The 20145-nt window shown below is 34.2% G+C and overlaps 1 protein-coding gene across 1 annotated transcript in view; it reads left to right on the plus strand.

The window, feature by feature from the left end:
* CNTN5 (contactin 5) overlaps positions 1–20145 on the plus strand; it is a 1016132-nt gene that overhangs the window by 712595 nt on the left and 283392 nt on the right. The window lies entirely within an intron of this gene.

Raw genomic sequence — 20145 nt, forward strand, 5'->3', positions numbered from 1 at the left:
TCTTCACCAGTTTGCATTCTCAACAAGTGAATGGATGCATTCCGGTGCATAAGAGTCCCACTTTCTTTTGGTTTACTTACTTACCCCTGAAACGGACAAAATAAAACATACTTCTTAGGCTCTTGTGAAAATTAAATGAGATGCTAAATAAAAGTCTTAGAACAGAGTAAAAGCTCAGTTAATAATAGCTATATAGATTTTATAGTACAAGAATCAAGAGCCAGAAAAGCCACAGTTCCCAAATACAATCCTTTGGCAAATTAAGGCATACATAGAAATTAAATAACTGTGAAAGGTCTCCCATAAAATCACAAAGCTAGGTCTAGAATCCCCATCTTGTTACCATTTATCTCTTATACTTTCCACTGTGTAGCAGCATATAGACACAAGCTTTACATAAAGCCACTCTGGTGGCTGCTAGCAGCAATGTTATTGTATGTCTAACTTATTAATAAAAAGATACACAGGAGAGCAGAGATTTTACTTTCCTCCTTTATTGCCAATAGAATTCAAACCATGGACATGCACACTATATACTTCAGTAGCTTATATGCTAGTGTATCTAACCATATACTCATTTCAACTTGAAACAATGTTTCAGCAACTTGAAGGGATGTCGGAGAGCAAGAGATACAACTTTATTTTGAAATATTTTCCCCATGAAGATTTTGAGTGGGCAGTCACTCTGAGAATGTTATTATAAGATCATTAGACACAGAAAATCAGGTTATCTATTCAAATGTCCTAACTGCTATTTTTTTCCTACAATGACATTTAGTTATTGTATATTTTTGGATTGAGTTTAGCATGTTAAGGAATTATAATTATTTTACTATGACCTATTTTAAATGTTGTTATCAACTTCAATCTAATTCCTTAACCTAGACAAACAGGAAATGATTCAAAATGACAGGGTTACAAATTAGAATAACTAGGGAGAAAAGGACAACTAAAAATTTTCTAGACAGAAAATGCATGCTGTTTCTTATCCTTCTGTAAAATTAATTAGGAAAGAAAACATATTAAGTAGTTTTAGGTTTAATCTTAGTTATATATTACTTGGAATAACTAATACTGGGAATCTTTTCACAAGTATATTGATTTATTATGATTACATATTTACCAAAATTGAAGGTTCAAGAGTTAAAAGAAAAGGTTATTTGACAATGTTTGTTATGCTAACATTGCTGCACCCAAGCAGAATTCCTGGGGCACCTGGGTGGCTCAGTGGTCAAGTGTCAGATAGTCAACTGACTGCGTCTCAGGTGCCTTAGTTCTTAAAATTTTATCTCAACTTTTGTTTTCGTAAAATGTAATTCCTTTGCCATATTTTAAAGGACTATCTGTTTTTTTTAAAACAGAATGAAATTAAATAGGAAGTTAATATGGAATGAGTGATCACAAGCTTTGTAGTCTTTCTGCACAGCAAACCCTTTTCCATGTATATTTTAATTCAACATATCTACTTTCTACAAAACAGACAAAGTTTTAGAGATAATACAGTGTAGGGGCATCTGTGTGGCTAGTCCCACACTTGATTTCAGCTCAGGTCATGATCTCGTGATCGTGAGACTGACCTGGCATTGGACTCCATGCTGGGCCCGGTGCTTACTTGAGATTCTCTCTCTCTGTCTCTCTCTCTCTCTGCCCCTCCCCAATTCATGCTTGCACACACACACACACACACACACACACACACACACACACCATTCTCTCTTTCTCAAAAAATTTTAAAAAGTTAAAAACTTAAAGATAATACATTATAATAAACTCAGACAAGCAAACACTGAAGTGTTCCAAACTATAAACATCACATTTGGAAGGAGAGCTGGGAAACAATTCAACTTTTCTGGTGGTAACAGGAAAATTACAACAGAAGAGAAGAAAGTGAGAGCAAGATTAGAGAGTAAAGTAAAAGAGAATATATGTATGTTTATATATATATGTGTATATATATGGAATTATGTTGCATTTGAAATAATAAAATCTATGACTGCTCATCTTTACAAATATTTTACTGCATTATTGGTAATCACATTCAGTCTTCAGCCACATCAAAATTACCTTATCCATGATTTCTAATTTCTCCTTTTTTATTGGGACCTCTTTATTATTATCTTTTACCTTAAATAAACTAGAATACATGGTCTACTGCTTCAATCCCTTTCCTTTACATCTTTAATTCTCTTGCTACAATGTTCTTTCGTTATATTCACTCTTTGAATGCTTACTGAATCTACTCATTTAATATCTGTAGACTTCTACTCAAGCTGCTTGTATTACTGAAGAAAGCAGAGAACTCCACAGAATGGTTCCACTATAATGTATTGTCCTAGCCTTAATTAGGTTCTAGGACCTAGTGCTGCTCCCTAACCTGTTATGTCTATAGAGTGACTAATTCCAACACTCATCACTCTCCTCAAACCTCTATATCCTGCTTCAGTGGGCAATGTCAGGTGCTACTTTTGAGAGATAATTGAAATTGTTGGACAAAATGGGCTTGACTTTTTTACTATAAACCTACAAGCCTCCCAAATGCCCTACACATCCTTTTTCCTTGTTTTAGCAAAACAACATCAAAAAGGCATCCTTAACACTGATGCAAATCCACCTTCATTCTGCATCTTATCCCTTTCTATCAACATATTCTCTTAAATGGTAACCTTTCTAACATTTAAATATCTTTCTCTCTACTGACTTGTCCTCACCTGCATTTGCATATAATAACATTCTTCCCAGTTTAACAGAATTCACTCCAAAGTTCTTTTTCTGTACTTCATATGTAAATTTGACAAAATGGTAATTTGTATTTCATAGAGTTGTTGTAAAAATAAATTATGGATTGTGATAGTAGGAAGATGGCATAAGAGGAAGCCCTGGACCTTCTTTCACCCCACAGGCACACTGAGTCAACAACAATACACAGTCTGATGCCCTGTGAGAAATCTGGAAACCAGATGAAAGCCTATTGCATGCTGAGCAAAAAAAAAAAAATTCCAGTAAGAATATATGAGACTCTCTCTCTTCATAAACTTTTCTGTGGAGACAGCACCATCCAATTGGAAGAAAAGCCCTAGATCTTAACCTCTTTCTTAGAATAGAAAGAAAGGACTGGAATATATCTTTAACATCAGATCTATCTGGTGGCTGCTTGAGGTACTGGCTTCAGTGTCATCTGTCCCAGAGTACTAGGGGGATCTGGCATATTCTAGTAAACTTGGGGCCATGGAGAACAAAAACTGCCATTTTAATTAGCAAGCTAGTTCATGCCAGACCCCACCCCTGACTTACTGCAAAGTAAGCAGGTGGAATACAAACAAATAAACAAAAAAAACAGAACAGCCTCTATTTGATATGATTAAACCTGTCAAACTAAAGGCCTAGAATAGTAGCTGAATGAGGGAATAAAGCCAAAATCCAACCATATTCTTTCTATAAGAGATCCATTTTTGATTTAAAGACACACATAGGTTGAAAGTAAAAAGATGGAAAAAAATTCCATGCAAATGGCAACCAAAATAAAATGTAGGAGTAATATTTACATCAGCCAAAGTAGACTACATGTCAAAACTGTCACAAAAGACAAATATATTACAAATGATAAAAGGTATAATAATTATTTTTAAAAGGATATAATAGTTATAAATATATATGCACCAAATATCAGGGCATCTAAATACCTAAAGCAAACATTGACAGACCTGAAAGGAGAATTAGACAGGAATGCAATATTAACAGGAGGCTTCAATACTTCCCTTTCAATAATGAACTTCCAGACAGAAAACCAACAAAGAAACAGCAGACAAACAGCACAATAGACCAGATGGACATTTGGTCCTATACATATACACACCATTCTACTCGACAACAGCAGAATATACATTCTTATCAAGCACACATGGAATATTCTCCAGAATAGATCACATGGTGGGCCACAAACCAACACTTAAGAAATTTAAGAAGATTAAAACCATACTAAGTATCATCTCCAACCACATGGAATTAAATTAACAACTGATAACAGAAGGAAAAACTGAAAAATTCACAAGTATGTAGAAATTAAATAGCACACCAAAATGACCAGTGGGTCAAAGAAAAAATAAAAAGAGAATTTAGAAAATGTCTTTAATAAATGATAACAAAATACAACATATGAACACTTATGAGATGCAGAAAAAGAAGTAAGGGTAGAAGTTCATGGTGAGAACACTAGCATTACAAAACAAAAAAAATCTAAAGTAACCAACCTTATTTCACAGCTCAAAACATAGAAAAATATGAATGAAATCCAAAATTAGTAGAAGGAAGGAAAAAATAAAGATTAGAGTAGATATAAATGAAATAGAGAACAGAAAAACAATAGAAAAAATCAACAAAACTAATGGTTGGCTTTTTGAAAAGATAAATAAAATTGACAAGCTAAGAGTTAGACTCAGAAAATAAGAAAAAAGATTCATATAAATAAAATCAGAAGTGAAAGAGAAGACATTAAAACTGATGCTACAGGGGCGCCCGGGTGGCTCAGTCAGTGAAGTGTCCGACTTCGGTTCAGGTCATGATTTCATAGTTTGTGGGTTCGGGTCCAGCATCGGGCTCTGTGCTGACAGCTCGCTCAGAGCCTGGAGCCTGTCTTAACATCCTGTGTCTCCCTCTCTCTCTGACCCTCCCCTGCTCGTGCTGTCTCTCTCTCTCTCAAAAATAAATAAAAATATTAATTTTTTAAAAAACAAAAAAACCTGATGCTACGGAAATAAAACAAACACTAGAGACTGCTATGAACAATTATAGTTAAACAATTGGATAATCTAGAAGAAATGGATAAATTTCTAGAAACATGCAACCTATCAAGACTGAATAATAAAAATAGACTATCTGAACAGATCTATAACTAGCCAGGGGATTAAATCAGTAATCAATAACCTCTAAACAAAGAGAATCACAGATAGATGACTTCAGTGGTGAGTTTAATCAAACATTTAAAGAAAAAATAATGAAAATACTTCTCAAACTCTTCTAAAAAGTTGAGGAGGAAGAAACACTTTCAAATTCTTGTTAGGACAGCATTATCCTAATTGATACCTAAGCCAGGAAAAAACACACAAGACAAAAAACAAAAACAAAAACACCAGGCCAAAATCCCTGATACAAAAATCATCAACAGAATAGTAACAAACCAAATTGAACAGCATATTAATAGAATTATAGAGCTTGACTAAATGAGATTTATCTCTGGGGTGCAAGGATGGTCAAACATATAAAAATCAATTTCTAAGTTGTAGTCCATTAACAGGATGAGGGGGTAAACCACATCTCATTAGATGCATAAAAAACATATGACAAAATGTAACATCTTTTTCTGATAAAAACTTAATAAACTAGAAGTCAAAGGGAAATATCTTAACATAATAAAGGCTGTATGTGAAAAACACAGAGCTCAATGGTGAGAGTGTAACTTTTTCCTCTAAAATCAAGAAGAGAGCAAGGATGCCCATTTTTAAAAGTGTTTAATTATTTATTTTTGAGAAAGTGGGGTGGGAGAGAGAGAATGTGAGCAGGGGAAGGGCAGAGAGAATGGGAGGAGACAGAGAATTCCCATCAAGCTCTACATTGTCAGCACAGAGCCAGTTGCAAGACTTGAACTCATGTACCATCTGCTAATGACCTGATCCAAAATCAAGAGTCAGACACTTAATCTACTGAGCCACCCAGGCCCCAAAATTTTTTAACATTTCTATTCAATCGAATACTGGAATTCTCAGAGCAAAGGGAAGAAAAATGAGACTTCTAAAGAATAAGCAAAACTATCTATTTGCAGATGACACAAACTTATATCCTTAAAAAACCCTAAAAACTACACACAGACATACACACACACACACACACACACACAAACTGTAATAACCAATAAATGGATTCAGTAAAATAACAAGGTACAAAAATCAACATGCAAAAATAAGTTGTATCTCTATACAATAACAATAAACAATCTAAAAAGCAGATTAACAGAACAATCTCATTTGCAATACCACCAAAAAGCAGAAAATACTTGGGAGTAAACTTAATTAAAAAGATAAAAGACTTATTCACTGAAAACTACAAAACATTTGTGAAAGAAATTAAAGAAGACACAAATAAATAGAAAGATGTCTTGTCTTATAGTCTAGAAAATTTTAAATGTCCATATTTCTTATAATAAGCTACGAATTCAGTGCAATCCCTATCAAAATCCCAATGACTTATTTTTATAGAAATTGACAAAAAATATCTAAAATTCACAAAGGACAACAATAGTAAAAACAATCTTGGTGAGAAGAACCTAGCTGAAACCATCACACTTCCTGATGTCAAATTATATAATAAAGCTACAGTAACTAAAACAATGTGGTTCCAACATACAGACAAACATATAAACCAAAGGAACAGAATAGAGAGCCAGAAATAAATCCACACATATTTAATAAACTGATCTTAGGGGTGCCATGAGGGCACAGTGGAAAAAGGAAGTCTTTTTAACAAATCATGCTGGACACACAATACTAGCATGCAAAAGAATAAAATCTTAAACCATTTACAAAATGAATCAAAGGCTTAAATCTAAGACCTGTAGCTATATGACTCCTGTGAGAAAACATCAGAGAAAATATTATGACATTGATCTGGCAATGATTTCTTGGACATGACCCTAAAAGCACAAGCTATAAAAACAAAATTAAAAGCAGGATTACATCAATATTAAAAAGCTTCTGCCCAGTAAAGAAAATAATTAACATAATGAAATTGCAATCTACAGAATGGGAGAAAATATTTGCAAATAAATTCTGTAACTGATAAGTGTTCCTTTAAGTCAATAACAAAATCAAGTAATAATAATAATGCTTAAAATAGGCAAAGAACTTGAATAGACATTTCTTCAAAGAAGACATGCATATGACCAACAGGTACATAAAAAGATCCTTAACATAACTTATCATCATGAAATACACAATGAAATATCACCTGACCCTGTTAGAATGGCTATTATGAAAAAACATGATAACTAGTGTTGCTGAAGATGTGGAGAAATTGAAACTTTAATATATTGTGGGTGCAAGTGTAAAATGTACAGCTATTGTTAAATGAACATTGATAGGCGAATGGATAAGAAAAAGGTGGTATATGCATATAATAGAATATTATTTGACCTTAAAAAAGAAAGAAATTTTGCCTATGGATTGACCTTGAGAGCCTTAACTATGCTAAGTCTAAAAGCATCACAAAAGGAAAAATACTGCATAACACTACTTATATAAGGCATATAAAATAAGCACAAAGAAGCAGAGAATAGAATGGTGGTTTCCAGGGGTGGTGGGGGGAAGGAAAATAGGAAGTTGTTATTGAATGTGCATGAAGTTTCAGTTATGCAAAATAATTAATTTAGGAGATTAGCTATTCTACATGTGCTGGTAGGAAACAATACTTAAAAATCTGTTGAGAGTAGATCTCATTTTAAGTGTTCTTACCACAATAGGAAGGAAGGAAGGAAGGAAGGAAGGAAGGAAGGAAGGAAGGAAGGAAGGAAGGAAGGAAGGAAGGAAGGTAGGAAGGAAAGAAGAGGAGAGGAGAGGAGAAAGGGAGGGAGGAATGAATAAGTAAATTCAATGAGCTAATATATATAAAGTGCTTAGAACGATGTCTGACATATACTAAGAACCCAATTAATATTCTCTTCTAAGGTGCCTGATTAAGGGTCCAACTCTTGATTTTGGCCAAGGTCATGATCTTGCAGTTTGTGAATTTGAGCCCACATCACACTTTGTGCTGACAGTGCAGAGCCTGCTTGGAATTCTCTCTCTCTCTCTCTCTCTCTCTCTCTCAAAATAAATAAATAAACTGAAAAAAAATTCTCTCCTGTTATCACCCAGTCATACAAACTCCAAGCCCAGAACCTAATGTAGTCATCTTTTCTTTCTCATTCATATTTCATTTTCCACCTAGTATCAAGCCCTTGTTATTTCTACCTCTTAAGTATCTTAAATATTTCCTTCTTATTCCCACACCATTACCTTTGTCCAGACCAGAGTCATATCTCATAGAGATTTCTTATTTTTTTTCTCCCTACTCTCAATAGTGCTTATTGTCAGTGCATTCTTTTTACTGAATACAGATGATCTTTAAAAAAAAAGTTGTTGTTAAACTATGGACCACAGACTGATAACCTTTATTTTTTTATGTTTATTTATTTATGTGAGAGAGAGCAAGAGAGAGAGCACATGCATGCACAAGTTGGGGAGGAGCAGAGAGAGAGACAGGTAGAATTCCAAACAGGCTCCTTGTAAAGCCAATGTGGGGCTCAATCCCATGAACTGCGAGATCATGACCTAAGCAAAAATCAAAACTCAGACACCTAAATTATTCAGCCACCCAGGCACCCCCTGGTCACCTTTATTAATAAAGTTTATATTTATGTATAAAGTTTATTAGAGCATAGTCATACTCATTCATGTATGCATTGCCTATGTCTATTTTCACTCTATAATGGCAGAGTTGAATCAATACCTACATCTGGTCTGTAAGCCTAAAGTGCTTACTATCTCTCTTTAAAAAAAAGTTTGTGGAGCTCTATCCTAAACTCAAAATGAACATTACACACCTGCTTAAAAAAAAACAAAAAAAAAGAAAAACAAAAACAAAAACAACGTCAATGATTTTTCAGTACCACTAGGAAAAGTCCAAACTCCAAACTGTTTTTAAAGCACTTCATACTCTCCCTTGACTGGCTCTTCAGCCTTGTCATCAGCTACTTCCAACCAAGCACCAGTTTAGTAAACACATCGTTTTTCTCTTACTCCCAATGAGGCAGCACATGCTATTAACTCTTCCTTGAAGATTACTGTCTCTGGCTGGATAACTCCTACTCATTCTTCAACTGTGAACTTAATGTACTTGCTTAAGGAAATGTTTTCTGCCTCCCACCATACTCAGTTGGGTACTCCTATCTCTGTACCTCCTCTAAATCATGTCTTTAAGGCATTACCTATTTGCATAAAAGTTTCATATCTGTCATGTTCACCATCATAACCTTAAAATCTATTGAAAAGGCTAGCAATAGGAGATATAGTCATATATAATTGTTTAATCAATGAATGAGTGAACATACCATAATTCCAGAAACTTCCTTCAGCCATTTGCAAACCTAATCATGTTCCTTGGCAAGGAAAACCTGGCATGTGATTCTTTGAGTCCTCCTTGTATGGATGGATTCAACAGTCTCCTCTGATTTGAAGGATAAGCACCTCACAGAACTGCATTCAGAAAGAAAATCGTCCAATTGCCTATATTTGGGGACACAAGTTGACCTCAGAATTGACTGTTTTCACTGTAACATGAAAGGAAAATTAGTAATTTTTATAAAATAATGATAAAAGCTTAAAGGTCACACCACCCCATGATCTCAAAGAGACTACTAAGATTTTTATCTGAATTCTGTCCTTTACCTAAGATAACTAAAAATGATGGGACATTTCTGACCTATGATTGGAAGGCCCTAAGCAGTTAATACATTGGTCAAGAATTAGAAAGCAGAGAGGGTAGCTCAGTCAGTTAAATGTCTGACTTAGACTCAGATCATGATCTCACAGTTCATGAGTTCAAGCCCTGTGCTGGGCTCTGTGCTGACAACTCAGAGCCTGGAGCCTGCTGATGATTCAGTATCTCCCTCTTGCTCTCTGCCCCTTCCCCGCTTGTGCTCCTTCTCTCTCTCAAGATAAATAAACATTAAAAAAAAAACCCACAAAGATTCAGAAAGCAGAGAAATCTAGGGCTTATACTTAAGTTAAATGTGGTTAATTTCTTCTCAAAAATATGTCAATTAATGTGATTATTTGGTGTCTAAGATCAGGGTCTCTTGCCTCAAGGGTGATACTCTTTTAAGAAAGATCCAGGCATCATATTCCTGGACAGTTTCCACACTTCCATAAAGAAAACTTTTGCCTTCAAACATTTTGCATATTATGTAGCTTGCAGTGATCACCAACATTAGTAGTTGATTTTGTTATTTTATTTTTTTTACTTTTATTTTTTTAAGATATGGAATCATAAAAGAAAAAAATACCTTTGGCTCAAAGCTTTCTTTTATGATGGCTTTTTATGTGCTTTCTTAGAGAAAAGTTATAAAACTTAGTTCTTTCAGTTTCTATCAAAGATACACAATGTTTCCTTCTTTTTTTTTGTGCAAGTCACAAAGGAGCCATAACTGTATATATTTTCACATCAGATGTAAAATTCATGTCTCACTTGTGACTTATGCAAGGAAAATAGGAAGCTCCATTAGACAGACCTACAATTTGTCTATAAATGGTGATTTGCAGTTGGGGAGTACTTTCCTTTGAAATCATTAAATCTTTACAGCTAAGTATTCCTTCTGCCTTGACAGATTCTACATATTACTTTATCTTATGTATAAAAATGATCTTTAAAAAATACCTTTAATGACTGCAACAATGGCCAAGGTTCATTCAACACTTTCCTTGCTTTCTAGAACTACATTTGTAGGCATTTTTATCCTGTCACTTCAATAGTGCATAACAAAGAGCCTGTGTCAGAATTTCAGTGTGGATTCACATCATCTTTTACAATTATTAACAGATATTTTTGAGCCAAATGAATAATACCATCCTCTGTATAACATTAGTTAGAAAAAAAAGCTCCTTTATCTTCTTTAAGTTGCGTTGCTCATTCTACATGAAAATCAAATGTGGAGATGAACAGATATGATTTCAACAGACTGAAATAGGGAAAAATGTAACTGTGCTCTGGCTTACCATCAAAGCTGACTTTTCTGCACATCCTTTCAGTATAGCTAAAAAATCAGCCCCTTTTATGCAACAATCCTATATTCATGGCATTATTGAAAAAAATTTGCTTTGAATAATTATATTAGATAAATAAAATCTTACTCATAATATTTGTATTCTACATGCCTATAAAAATGAATTAATTTTTCTTAATTACAAATAAGTTATTTGAAAGCAGTAAAAATTATGTGATTTCCCCCTAAGTTGACATGGACAAGGTAAATGATCATGGGGTATCCAAAATCCCTGTAAAAAGTGAGCATGACCATTAGGCTCAGGATCACTATTTCATCTGATAATAGCATATGTATTCCAATGCATACAGAAATCTTTCCAAATAAACTCCATCAATACTTTTAAAAATATTCACATTCCAAAGCTTCTAACAACTTAGAGGCAAACATTTTAGGATACTAATCTTGAGGATATAAGAAAGAAAATGGAAGTAAATAGCATTAAAAGTTTCATAATTTGAAGATATCTTTGGTTTTGGAGAGAAAATATGTACTTTCAACAAACTTGCCAGTGCCTCTCTGTACACATCATGCAATGCAGCATACCCAACTATATGAAATTCCCCTAATCTGCCAGCCATGCTATTTGATAGTTTTCTATGTTCATATACATGGATTTTACTGACAGGAATGTGCTTTTTGCTGCCTGGATAAACTTTCCTCATCTTTGATGTTGTACCTCATGTGTCATCTTTTTGGGTTGCATTCCCACACACCCCAGTCTGAAACAAATAGTTTTCTTATCAAAAATTATTTATTTATTTTTGAGAGAGAGAGAGAGAGAGAGAGAGAGAGAGAGAGAGTATCTGAAGTAGGCTCCAGTTCTGAGGTGTCAGTACAGAGCCTGATGCAGGGCTCTAACTCATAAACTGTGAGATCATGATCTCAGCCAAAGTCAGATGCTTAACTGACTGAGCCATCCAGGTGCCCCGTAAATAGTCTTGTTGGCTGCATTCTCTTAACACTGCCTCCTTCTGTATTAGAATCATTTAGTTCACTTTTTCTCTTTCAAATTAGGTTATAGATTTCTTAAAGCCGTAAGGTTGGAGATTTCTTAAGGCCTTTCTAATTAGATTATAGATTTATTAAGGCCTAAATTAAATATTTTATTTATATTCATTTATAATAAAGTTCTGGCATATAGTAAAGTCCTCTTGATATTTTACTTATTAGATCTCCTTTTTTCTTATGTCATCAAAGCACAATTTTGTCTGTCTACTACCAGAAGTGTTTTCTCCCGTCCTTTGCAATATCTTATCTTGGGTGTATGCATCCTATCCCACAAGTTTGCCTTCATATACAATTTGATTCTGTTAATATTTGGTTTCTTTCCCTGGTAGATTAAATGAAGGGATGCATAGAGATTGAAATTTTATTATACCTAAGGAAATAAAATCACTTAAATGGTTCAAGCATGAGTCAGAAAGTCAATGGAATAGTATTCTAAATTAAGACATTAAAAATTTAGGGCAAGTGGAGAATAGCAATTTTAACTTGGCCATGACTATTTGGGATAGTGTGTTCTTAGGTAAAGAGTAAAAGTTACTCTTTTTAGTTTCTCAAATTTCTAATTTCCACTTTTTCTCTAAAATGAAAATAAAGTGTATCAGAGGGCTTATAAAGTATATAGAAATAATTTGCAGAGTAAATATAGCACAAAGGATAGGGAAGGGAGACGCATTAGTGGAATGCTGTCAGGCAAATATTGCAAACCTTAAAACAACCATGCACACATAAAAGAGCTCTACGTAATAAGCACATAGAGGAGCACTTTAATAAAATACTAAAACAAGCAAGGAAAGAAGTTAAAATGAAACAAAAAACTGATGGGATAGACAGCAAACTCATAAATCTAGACTTTTTGCAGATAATGATATGCAATGTAAATTCACTTAAATACACCAAAGTCAGGTATTGTCAAACTGGATGAAAAAGCAAGACCTTATAATATACTCTTTATAAAAATTCTACTTTAAATTATATGTATGTGTGTGTGTGTGTGTGTGTGTGTGTGTGTGTGTGTGTGATCAAACTCCAAGTTCAGCTGCTTGTTTCTGGAAAAGTCAATACTCAATAGAGAAGTTTTGATCAGAAAGCGATTTGATCTTTATTCAGAAGGTGGTCACCTGGGGAGAAAGTGGTTCCTTGGAGTTTTCAAGGGCGGTTAGGGTAGATAGTCAGTAAAGGGAGTGCAGCGGTCTACGACATTTCTTGACTACATATAGACTTGATGATACCAGATAACAAATTTTGTCTCAGTGCCTAAGGGTTGTACAAGAGTGTGTGTGTGTGGGGGGGGGGTATTTCATGATATGGAGGAGTACTCTGTTCTTTCTGTAAGAGAAAGTAAGTCTACAGATACACAAAAGGAGGTTATTAAAATCATTTGCATGACCTGAGAAAAGAAAAATAGTTTGCTAAGAATAAATGACTAGGCTAATCAGAAAGCAGAAGCAGCTTTAAACAGACTTACTGGTCTCTGCTGCTAAGGAAAGTTTTGGTTCTACAAGTTTCCTCGAGGTCAGTGATCTATCTGCCATGTATCCATGGACTTAGGTCACCAAGTAAGGAGTGTGTTTTCTTGAAGCAAGTTAACCCATTAGACCCATTGGACAGCTGTTACATCTATGTATAAGTCTAGATATATAGATTTTGCTAAACTGTTAGGTATGAAATGGAACTTCATTGTGGTTAAGTTTGCATTTTCCAGTTATTAATAAAATTGAATGCATTTTCATATGCTTCCTCTGTTGTCTTTTGCTCATTTTTACAAGTTGCCTTTTCTTACAGATTTGTCAGAGTTGTTATTTAATCTATTAGTTTTTGTCAGAATTTGTGTGGCAAATAAGTTCTCTCCAGTTGTGTCCTTTAATGAAAATAAAATGTTAATATTAATGCAATCAAATGAATTAACAATTTTGTATGAATAACAATGTTTTAAACATTGTTTGAAAGATCACTCCTTCTTATAAGGATAGAAAAACATTTTCCTATATATTTTTTGCTAAGAGTTACCAATGATCCGGGAAAAGTGAAATTTGAAGGATCAAAGGGTTTGGTACATTATTCTCTCCTTATTCTATTGGCCAGAACTCAATCACATGCCCCTGACTGAGGGATGCTAGAAAATAAGGTCTAATGACACACCCAGGAAGAAAAGGAAATGTGTGTGTATGTGTGTGTGTGTGTGTGTGTGTGTGTGTGTGTGTGTGTGTTTTAACACTTAGCCAGTTTATTCTTCTGAGGAACACTTACTCCCACACATTCAATACACTCACCAGTTCCCCAAAGGAGATAAATCAAATCCTATCTGGTCTCTGCATCCACTAAAGTGCAAGATTTCTAGATCTCGGGGCACCTGGGTGGCTCAGTTGGTTAAGCGGCCAACTTCAGCTCAGGTCATGGTCTCAAAGCTTGTTACTTTGAGCCCCAAGTCAGGCTCTGTGCTGACAGCTCAGAGCCTGGAGCTTGCTTCAGATTCTGTGTCTACTTCTCTCTCGGTCCCTCCCCTGCTCAAACTCTGTCTCTCAAAAATAAATAAACATTAAATTAAAAAAATTTCTAGATCTTTATTACATCCAGATACGATTATCCTGATTCTGTAACTATGCACTTAAAAGATAAGTTGTGTGTCCTCACATAATGGTGGAACAATAATTGGTTATCCAGAGAAAATACATTCCTTTGTTTTTTAAGCTTATTTATTTTGAGAGAGACAGAGACAGTCTGAAATGAGGAGGGGCAGAGAGGTGGGGGGGGGAAGGAGAATCCCAAGCAGCTTCCATACTGTCAGCATGAAGCTTGATCCAGGGCTCAAACCAACAAGCTGTGAGAGCATGTCCTGAGCTGAAACCGAGATTTGGATGCTTAACCAACTGAGTCATCCAGGTGCGTCAGAAAACATATCCCATTCAGAAAAGAGAATGATAGAAGCAAACTAGTACTGGTCCATCACAAATATGAAATTCTGCAAAATCACTCATGTTAAAGCCCCTCCCCTTTATGTGTGTGTGTACGGTGGGGCACAGGGGAGTAGTGTGAGAGGGTTGTTAACCAGAGACTGATATCACCCTTGGAAGCTATTGCCTTGATTACCCTGGAGACCATCTTGGCTCTACTCTCTAACATTTTTCTTATTTTACTCCACGGCCATAATTGAAATGTATGTCGAGGAGCATTCTCTCCTTGTGGGCTCAAATTCCTGTTGGTCTGCATCTGGAAACCTAAAATTTGTTTTAAGAATTAAATACTCAAAGCGTTGTTGTTGCTTTAAATTTAGAGTTCTGGTTTCTTAGGCAAAGCAATTATCTCAAAATCTAACTGGCTTCTGACCTGTTTGCTTCCACTCAATTCCATGTACTAGTAACTCCATTTAAAGTTATTCCCTGGAAATAATTAAGTCCTCATGCCTTTTTTCCCCCAGTATAATGGCAGAGCCACCTTGAAATCATCAGGTTTGGCTGGGAAGACCAAAGTTCTTAACTTTGCCATGAGATTGGTTTTTAATGGCCCCTTGTTACCCTATGCCTTTTTATTCTTATTTCCTACTCTCTAGGATCTATAAAAAATGAGATTTTCTAATTGTATCAATTATGTATTCATAACAAAAACATAAAGCAGCTTAAATCAATAACCATTTATTATTTATACCAAAACATAATTGGTTGTGTAGTTCTACAGGTTTGGCTCAGACAGGGATGATATCCGCTGAACTAGCTTAAATATTTTTTTAATGTTTTTTTATTTAGTTTTGAGAGACAGAGAGAGACAGCGCGAGCAGGGGAGGGCAGAGAAAGAGGGAGACATAGAATCCAAAACAGGCTCCGGGTTCTGAGCTGTCAGCACAGAGCCCAACGCGAGGCTTGAACCCACCCAGGAAATCATGACCTGAGCTGAAGCCGGACACTTAACCAACTGAGCCACCCAGGTGCCCCTCAGCTGAACTAGCTTATAAACATGTCAGCTATAGGGTCCATTGAAATCTGGCTGGCCTGGAAGGTCCTTTGCCTAGACAATGTGGCTTACTCCTTGTGCTCTTTCATTCCCCTAAAGGCTAATTTAAATGGTTCTCATGGCAAATGCAGGAATTCAAGAGAAAAAGCAAAAGCACACAAATCTTTGTAAAGTTACATTTTAATAGCCAAAGTGAGAGAGAGAGAGAGAGAGAGAGAGAGAGAGAGAGAGAATGTGCTCAACTGGGGGATGAGCAGAGAGAGGAAGAGAAAGAATCCCAAGCAAGCCCCGCATTGTCAGCTCAGAGCGACATGTGTGGCTCAAACCCAGGAACTGTGAGATCATGACCTGAACTGAACTCATGACTAAGCATGTCAAAAGATGTGGATATATAGAGAGTAATTAAGAGTTTAGAACATTTTTGCAATTAATCTACTTAATTGACCAGTGTCTCACATTTTGCAGTCTTTCTATTCTCATTAATTCTGCTAACAATCCATCCTGTATTTTCTTGACCTCATCTCTTTTATCTAATACTTCGATAACAATCCACACACACTTTTAATATTTATTTTCCAATTCCTTGACTAAGCTGTGTAAGCATATGGATGACCTTTCCAAGTTATCAAAGGTAAAAATTTTACCAGATATTTTGCCACTACATAACAGGAACTTCTTTTTCTCATTCCCCAGTACTAGATCCTTATCTCTTTTATCCTGACAGTTCCAAATATTCTATATCTTGTTATATAAAATGACAGTTTTATATGACAGTTATACATTTTTATATGCCAATTTCTATGTTAGTAAAATAATGCTATTAGGTATATCAAATGAATCTTCAAATATTAGGGCCTTAGCAAAGATAAATATTTATGTATCATTTAAATAGTATCCAAAGAGAATTTTTGATTCGCACTGGTGAACTAGTAGTTTGACACTTTCCTCCACATGGCCATTTAAAGACTTAGTCTCTGCTGTTTCAACTGTTGACTTCCAAAATTGCTCTGGGCATTGATATCCATCTAGTCAACAGAGAAAGACTGAGTAGAGACTTGTTAGGAAACAAGTCCACTACATTTCATGGTCAGAAATTAGCATCATTGTCATAGCTATTTGAACAGAAGAAAAGCAAACATGTGCCCAGGAGAAAAAAGGAATGGATCTGGGGAAGGGCTGAGCTTACCACTCTTTGATCTATGCTACATTTGTTTGGAAATTTATACCCTTTTTAGTAGTTATCCTATTAATTTTACCATGCATTCATAAAGTCTAGAGTTATATCTTAATGATCCTTCCCGAAGTAGAAGAACTTTAAGACATATTAACTCTATTCACTTCTTCTTTTTAATTACATGGGTTTTTTTAAATCACTATAAAATTCCACAGAAGATTTATTTTGACATAAGTTAAATTTCTTTAAGCATTTGGAAAACACTAAAATAATACTTGAATTACAAAATTTAACAAAAAATATCTAAAGTCTAAACTTTTAAACTCTTATTGTAAATAAAATATCTTTTTTATACATGTGACATTCACAAGAAATTCATCCTATATTTAGCCACAAAGATTGATTCAACAAATTATAAAACACAGAAAGTGTACAAATCACTTTCTCTACATATCAAAATATATGGCATGTGACCATGTCTTATATCAGAAAAAATTGCATTATGTGCTTTTATTATTAACCATAAATAATAACTATGTTGATCATTCAGCTCAAAAAGTTAAAAGTACAATGTAATTCTGCTGATCAAGAAAGAGGAATAAATAAATAAAGAATGGAAACTCCTTAACTTAAACAAAAAAGTAAAAACTAAAACTTTTTATTTTAAAGAACAATAAAATAGACAAGCTTTGACAAAGCTAATCATTTAGAAATCATTATGTCCAATATTTATTGGGTACTCACTATTTGCAATGTATTTTGCTAAGTAATTTACAAAAACATAGCTCAATGCTCAAAATAGTAGGAAAATCATTATTTCATAAACATTTATTAAATGTGCCTAGCACTTTATGAGACACTGTGAACATATTAACGAACATGAGAAATAATGTCACTGCCTCAAAACATTTGCATTCTGAAGGAGTAAACAAATATCTCCATTTTACCAATGAAGAAATTAGATTCAATAACTTAGATAACTTTCCTAAGATCACATAGCATCTTTGTATTCAAACTGTATTTTAACCTAAATTGTAATCCCTGAAATCGATGTTCCTAAAAAACATACGAAGCTAAAGATGTTGGGGGTAGGGAAAGACAGCATATACTATTAAAATTATAAAGGAAATACAAACATCCTTGTCATATTATTGCAGTATTTTTTTTTGCTCACTTGCTCTGTGCTAAGTTCTTTAAATAATTAATGCTCACAACTACTCTCTGAAATAGGCTGTTATTTCCACCATATTTTACATTTGAGGCAACTGAAGGAATAAGATGTTAAATAACTTATGGTTGCAGAGATTTTTTATCCCCAGGAAGTCTAGCTATGGATCCCACATTTAACTACTACTACAATGTGCAACCACCCATTATTGAGGTTTTTAATAATTTTAAACAATTCTTTACACAGCTTATTGCTAAATATTGAAATTATGGATGAAGTACTTGACTTTCGAGGGAAACCTAAATCGCCAAAGTTGACATAAGTAGAACCCAATGCAATTAAAGAAAACCTGGAAAAAACTGAAATCATTGTAAAAATCTAAACCTACCAAAGATGGCAGACTCAGGGGACTTTTTTTGAGAATCCTATCAGTGTCCTAAGGAACATATAATTTCCGTACTGTTTAAGCTATCAGAAATAGGGAAATATTCTGACATGTTCACTAAGCTATCTTCCATCACTATGATACCAAATCTGTCAAAACAAGCTTGTACACAAACCAGCCACTAACTAACAGGTAAGCACACACACAAACCAATAAACCTGATAAGCTGAAAATAGTCTCACCTTTGAATATAGATACAAAATTCCTCATTTAAAAAATCACAATTAATTAAAGAATGTTATGCCATGCCAATGCAAGGACTATTCTAAAGTGCAAGGTTCAATCCTCCTGGATGTTGAATATACATCACTACCCAAATAAATAAGAAAAATTGTCAAACTCTAACCCAAATTTTAATACTATGCTTCGTTTCTAAGGAACAAATCAAAAAGTGTTCAAAATATATAGCATTGTTTATAATAGTAAACTTTGCTATGTGCACTTTAAGAAAAATTGGTGTAAAAAATCTAATATTTAACAATTACAGTCTATGGTAGAATGCTATAAGAGATGTGAATTATAGGAGATACACAAAGCATTTTGTTATTTAAAAGAAAAAAATCCTGCAGACTTTGGGGAAGACTTTGCTGAAGAGGAGGCATTTAAGATGGGCCTCAAAGGATTAGTAGGATTTTAACAGATATAATTGGAAACACAGAGAGCTATATTTCTGGGTCAGGAGATACAGAAGGAAACAGCAAGAAATCAAACTGAAAAAGTCCAAACCATAAAGTGCATTAAATATAGATTGTAATAAATAAATCTGTGCAACAGAACTGAGAGGCCTGAAACAAATTCAAGTATGTGATAACCAATTATATGATAAAGAGAATATACCAAATATTGTAGGGAAAGGAGTTTTACTGTAATGATTTACTGCAATAATTCCCTATCTCACACCAAAAACGTGAATATAGTCCAGATGGATTAAAGATCAAACTGCTCAAAACAAAAACAAAAAACAAACACAAAATACTGCCAGAAACAATGCATAAAATATGAACATAAACTTAGGTGTACAGATAACTTTTAAAACAAACAAAATTTTAGAAGTTGTGAAGGAAACTATACATATGTTTGTTTCTTCCAAAACTGTACATAAAAGTGTATTGTAGAAGCTACTATAAACTAACAATACACTGAGGGAGAATTTTTTTCAAGAAACAAAATCTTAGTGACTCTTATACACAAAGAACTCTAAGAAATAAATTTTAAGAATACAAATAGGGAAATAGAAAAATGAAAGAAAAATTAGAAAATTCACATAAGCAAACAATTCACAGAAAAGTAGATGCAAATAGCCAATAAAAGTATTTTGTAAAAGTTCGATCTTCTTTGAGCTCAGAGAAATATTAATTAAAGTACCAACAAAACATCATTTTTTTTACCTTTATATACTGACAAGAATTAAATCACATAAAATGGTTGCAAAGGTATGGGGAAACAGCCTCATATATTACTGATAGATACGGAAACTGCTACAATATTACTGGAAAACAATCTGGCAGTACTTATTAAAATGAAAAATGTGAGTGCCCTTTGATCCATCAATTCCATTT

This window comes from Suricata suricatta, chromosome 11 (genome assembly GCF_006229205.1).
Source record: "Suricata suricatta isolate VVHF042 chromosome 11, meerkat_22Aug2017_6uvM2_HiC, whole genome shotgun sequence".
NCBI classification, from domain to species: domain Eukaryota; kingdom Metazoa; phylum Chordata; class Mammalia; order Carnivora; family Herpestidae; genus Suricata; species Suricata suricatta.